Source organism: Metopolophium dirhodum, chromosome 6, assembly GCF_019925205.1.
Source record: "Metopolophium dirhodum isolate CAU chromosome 6, ASM1992520v1, whole genome shotgun sequence".
Lineage (NCBI taxonomy): Eukaryota > Metazoa > Arthropoda > Insecta > Hemiptera > Aphididae > Metopolophium > Metopolophium dirhodum.
The window spans coordinates 34,245,123-34,251,307 of NC_083565.1; the positions used below are offsets into that span (position 1 = coordinate 34,245,123).

A 6,185-nucleotide genomic window follows, 5' to 3' on the forward strand; every position below is an offset into this window, starting at 1 on the left:
ATTCTTGCTATTCATTGTTTAGTAAATTAATTTTGATTTATATCTAAATAAAATTACGTTCAAGAACTTTTTAATATACAGTAATATTCTATGTACTTTTTATGAAAAATAATTCATGCCGTATAGAATCATTTTTAAAACTGTAATCAATTGTCTTTTATTTAGATATGATTTTACAATAAAAGTTAGTACATTTTTTTGTTATAAAATAATTAATTGAATTTAAATAACTGACTTAAATATCTTGCTTAAATACAAGAAGATAACCACCTTTCAGGTGATCTAAAAATCAATGGATATAGTCTTGATTGTCTTGAGCCGTGGTCTATACTCAATACCAATGTATTATAATTATTGTACTAAGAAGTGAGAAGTGTAGAATGGTGTGAATAGGTTCACAAATTAATTTAAATATTTTGAAAATGTTATTGTGTATTTGTGTATATGCCTTATGGTAATAATCAATATACATAATATGTACACTTTGCGGCAAAAACTTTCACGTCTCACATTTTTTATTAATATTTTAATGAATTATTTTAATAATTAAGATCCCGAGACAACTAGTTTTTCTATGTTGGCTTATTTGAAAGTACATCGATTTTTAGTTCAGGTGACTGACTTGTTAGACATTCCAACGGGTCTTCGACTTTACACATTTTACAGATAAAAACCAGGGGATGGTATCATTTAATTACCGATTTTTGTGAACATTTGGAGATTTCTATACCATGTTTACATGCATCCATCAATTCGAATTAATTCGAAATAAATAAGAAATATTCTTAATTGAATAAGCATAAAAGTTAAATAAAAATAGCCAAGTTTAATAAAAAGCCTGAATTAAAAAAAAATCTAAAATTAATAATAATATTATTCATAAAATGTACCTACTACATAAGATAAAATCAATATAAAAGGAAATACGTATAGACTATAATAATTTTTCCTTCAAGATTTTTTGTTTTATGTATTTTTTACCTGCTACTTTCGTGTAGAAACTTACAATTTCCTGCATTTAAAATCATGCGTAATCGCCTATTGTGCGATGGATTCGTTGGCATTGGCGTAGATACGTGATACGCAGATACGTGTCATGACATCATTTTACTGAGTAATATGCTAAATGTATTAGTTTGATAGGGCATATAATAATATTATGATTCGAATAAATAGGTTCGGACATATTAACACAAAGACGAATTCCGGAATTGCACAATAAGTTTTTTTTATTAAATTTAGTTTTTTATTTAACTTTTATGCTTATAAAATTAAGAATATTTTTATTAATTTTAGATTTTTTAGATTCTGAGCGAAGCGATGAATGTATTAATTCTACAATGATGTGTGTTTTTTATTTATTTTTTTTTTATTTTTTTTTTATTTTTTTTTTTTATTTTTGTGTCTGTCATCACCTTTTAGGACAGTAAAAGTGCTTGAATTTTCTTCAATAGTAACTTTTCTGATAGGAAAGTGAATCTAGTTGGTACTTTGGGGGGTCAAAAGTAAAAATTTCCAGGTAGTGTTCACAAGCGACGTGAAAAACAAAAGAAAAATTAAGGAAAAACGGGAATTTTTACGCAAAATCTGTTTTCGAGAAAATCGATTTTGGTTTTTGGTGTAACTCTAAAACAAATGACCGTAGAGACATGACATTTTGACTGAATGTTTATATTAGCATTTTCTATACACCATAAAATTTACAAAATATTTTGACTCTTTTTGAGCTGTTTACGGCCATTGTCAGTTTTCAATTTTTTTAGTTTTTTTTTCTATAAATATCAATAAAATTTTATCTGTTGAGTAAAAAAGCTTGAAAATTTAATAGAAGGCTCCTGATATATCGTTCTAATAGCAGTTGAAAAATATTAAAAATACATAGGCACAATTTTTTTTTATAAGCATTTAAAGTTCAAATTTTGACAACATTTATCAAATTTATAATTTATTAATTATTTTGTGGTTAAAAATGTATAAAATGTTTAACTTTTATGGCTAAAGATTGAAAATTTAAAACAAGGCTCCGAGTAAATAGGTTATATATAAATTACTTTATTCACAATAATATCATCAAATATACTTGGTAAAATCATAGGCTGACTGACCGTTTTCGCTCAGAATCGTTTTTCTTATACAATGATATTATATCATTGAATTCAAATTTAACACCATCCATTACAGTGACCCACTTGTAACCTACTGTACAGCAGAGCGACATCCACTTATTCACCTTTTTCTTCACAAATCTTACTGAACAAATTTAAATTCAGATGTATTATCATTTAATAAGTTTTTAAAAAGGTATATTAGTAGGTACCTATGTCCTACATAATACAACTTTAACTATATAGTAAATATTAAATATAGACTGTAATAATAGAGTTATCCGCGTTGGTAAAATATATGAATTGACAACAAAATATAAATAGATACACTTTACAAGACACTCAACTAAACAAGTAAAATTACAAAATGTCTTATGATTTTAAGCCTATTGTGCGATGGATTCGTTGGCATTGGCGTTGAATATCTGCGTGTCATGACATAATTTTACTGAGTAATATGCTAAATGTATTACTATTATTTAAGATTAATTTATCCTGAGGGGGTAAAAGTTGTTTTATTTGGCGGGGAGCTAAGCCCCCAGCTGACTTCTAGTTGCGCTTATGTTTCCAAGTCTGTTTGATAGGGCATATAATAATATTATGATTCGAATAAATAGGTTCGGACATATTAACACAAAGACGAATTCCGGAATTGCACATAAGTTTTTTTTATTAAATTTAGTTTTTTATTTAACTTTTATGCTTATAAAATTAAGAATATTTTTATTAATTTTAGATTTTTTTTTAATTCAGGCTTTTTATTAAACTTGGCTATTTTTATTTAACTTTTATGCTTATTCAATTAAGAATATTTCTTATTTATTTCGAATTAATTCGAATTGATGGATGCATGTAAACATGGTATAGAAATCTCCAAATGTTCACAAAAATCGGTAATTAAATGATACCATCCCCTGGTTTTTATCTGTAAAATGTGTAAAGTCGAAGACCCGTTGGAATGTCTAACAAGTCAGTCACCTGAACTAAAAATCGATGTACTTTCAAATAAGCCAACATAGAAAAACTAGTTGTCTCGGGATCTTAATTATTAAAATAATTCATTAAAATATTAATAAAAAATGTGAGACGTGAAAGTTTTTGCCGCAAAGTGTACATATTATGTATATTGATTATTACCATAAGGCATATACACAAATACACAATAACATTTTCAAAATATTTAAATTAATTTGTGAACCTATTCACACCATTCTACACTTCTCACTTCTTAGTACAATAATTATAATACATTGGTATTGAGTATAGACCACGGCTCAAGACAATCAAGACTATATCCATTGATTTTTAGATCACCTGAAAGGTGGTTATCTTCTTGTATTTAAGCAAGATATTTAAGTCAGTTATTTAAATTCAATTAATTATTTTATAACAAAAAAATGTACTAACTTTTATTGTAAAATCATATCTAAATAAAAGACAATTGATTACAGTTTTAAAAATGATTCTATACGGCATGAATTATTTTTCATAAAAAGTACATAGAATATTACTGTATATTAAAAAGTTCTTGAACGTAATTTTATTTAGATATAAATCAAAATTAATTTACTAAACAATGAATAGCAAGAATTACATTTCCAAATTATAGATTTATATTACTTACAAAATAAAAAAAAAAATATATGAATTATAAATGAAATAAAATTATTACAATTAAAAATCTACTAAATGTACACTAAATGATAACATTTATGATTAATGATCAGTTATTATTATACATACAGAAAAACATAGTATGTGCGTATACATTATAACTAATAATTTAAATTGTTATTAAAAGCTCCATCTACCTTTAAGTACAAAATAAAATTTTTCTGGTCACAAAAAATAGAACTATGTTGGAAAAAGTTTCTCATGTAAAAAAACAAATGAATACTATACATTTAATTTAAAGATCATTAAACTGTTCACTCAAATAAACTGTACCTGCTCTAGACAAGGGAACTTTAATTACCTTAGTCTTAGCATCAGACATCATAGTATCTAACAATTTCTCTAGAGCAGGAACTGAATATATATCAACTATAGTAACTGACTTGTCCTTTTCTTTTTCAGGAGTAGCCTCATCTCCTGGCTGCTGTTGGTGCTTTATTGTTCTGAGTATAGGTATATTGTTGGTCGTTTCTTCGGCATGGGATAAATCTAAATTATAATCATTAGTATGCTGGTTCTCTCGATATTCAGTAATAAATAAGTCTGTAATTTGGAGTAACTCATGAGTCACTCCCCAAACCAAGTGTGTTAATGTCTTGGAGAGATTTTTGAGACAGTCAATCAAGTGGCAGTGAGTAATTGTGGACTAAAAAAAAAAAATTAGATTAACATTAATAAATAGATGTTGTAAAATAATATAATACATAATAAGTTTACATACTTGGCTCTCATAAGCAGGAATAATCAGTAAAGCTTTAATACCATAACATTTTTCCAATTCATCTACGACACAATTCCTGAATTCTATGTTTACCAATTCCAGAACATTGAGCTTTTCAAGACCTTTGATGACAGTAAAAACATCCTGTGCAGATTGATCCTCCCATCCATCACGGCAATTTTCTAATCTCAATGTTTTCAAATTGACAAATCTTTTTAGTGACACGGCAAAATCTTTTGTTAAGCATACGCAATCACCAATTTCAAAAAACTCAATATTATCAGTAATAGTATTCAAACTCTGATAGATCTCTTTTGGAAATGCTTTAATAGAGGTTAATGACTAAATAATAATCATGAAAATAATAAGAGTAAATATAATACTTTTCTTTCCTTAAATATTTTAACTATATATATAAATAATTATTACAAATAACTTACAAATCTATTCAAATTTATTAAATTTTCAAATGATGGCAATGCCGTCAATTTTATTCCAGTTAAACCTTTTAGTCTTAACTCTGTGAGCTTTGTCATTTGTCCCAAATAATTCAAGTTTAGGTACATTAAATCATTGAGATTTTTTGTCGGTTTCATCAAATTTGGATTTCTAAAAATAAAATTAATTATTGAAACTTTTGAAAAAAAATGGTAATATATTTTTTTTATTACATTATTGAAGTAGCTTTAAGTACTTCAATTTGAGGTAATGAATTAATAATATCTTCAACTACAAGGACAGGACATCTATACAATTCAATGAATTTCAACATTTGTGCTCTTTTCATTGCATTTGCAAATTGTAACCAAAAACTTTCGAAGTCTTCAACTTTAGAGGGTAACAGCATACGTCTAGTGTCTAATGTATCAGTTTTTTGTTGATCAATTGAGTCTACAAACCTTTCCCAGTCATAGACCATAGAATTTTTTAAACGAACATTCTGCCACTAAAAATATTTAATAATTAATAAGTAAAAATACATTGTATGACATTTTAAGGTTATACTTACTAAGTATTTATTCATTGCAATTATATGCCAGGTGGTACATACTCTAGAAGCTGATAACAGCTCATGCGTTTTCAAATATTTGAAAACATATCTCAATGCTTTAACCATGTAATTAAATGATTGCATGGATGCAAAAGGTGTTACAATTTCTCGTAAAGAACCATTCATTTCAGAATTCCTGTTAAATTTGATTAAAAAAAAAAAAAATTAGGTTTATAATTATTTTAAGAAGTTGAACTTGAAAGCATATAATTTATCATGCAAACTAAATTAGGCCTCAGAACATGTATGAAAAAATTAGTAAATAATAAATAGGGGTTGAAAGGAATATAGGAATGCTGACTTTCTGCTCAAATCTGAAAAACAAAACACAATCAAATGATTAAAGTAGTAAAAATACAAACATTTAACATGCACTCATTCATACAAATAAGACCAATGACCAACGCTACTGTGTGCCTGGTCCATTAATACATTCCCAAAAAAGAAAGGGAAGCTAAAATAATTACTTACTCGTTCAGATTTTAGGTTCTTGAATAACACAGGTCATCAAACTGGGTCCTCTTGTTTGTTTCATTTCATGAACAAACTGTTCATGAAAACTACCAACAACCGTTGACAAATATATAATTTATTTCCTTGACAAATAACTTTATTAATTATATCAGAGTCGCTA

General features: G+C 26.7%; 1 pseudogene; it reads right to left on the minus strand.

Annotated features, from left to right (window-relative positions):
• Window positions 1–3,989: 3,989 nt before the first annotated feature.
• Window positions 3,990–6,185, minus strand: part of LOC132947732 (uncharacterized) — a 4,416-nt pseudogene continuing 2,220 nt past the window's right edge.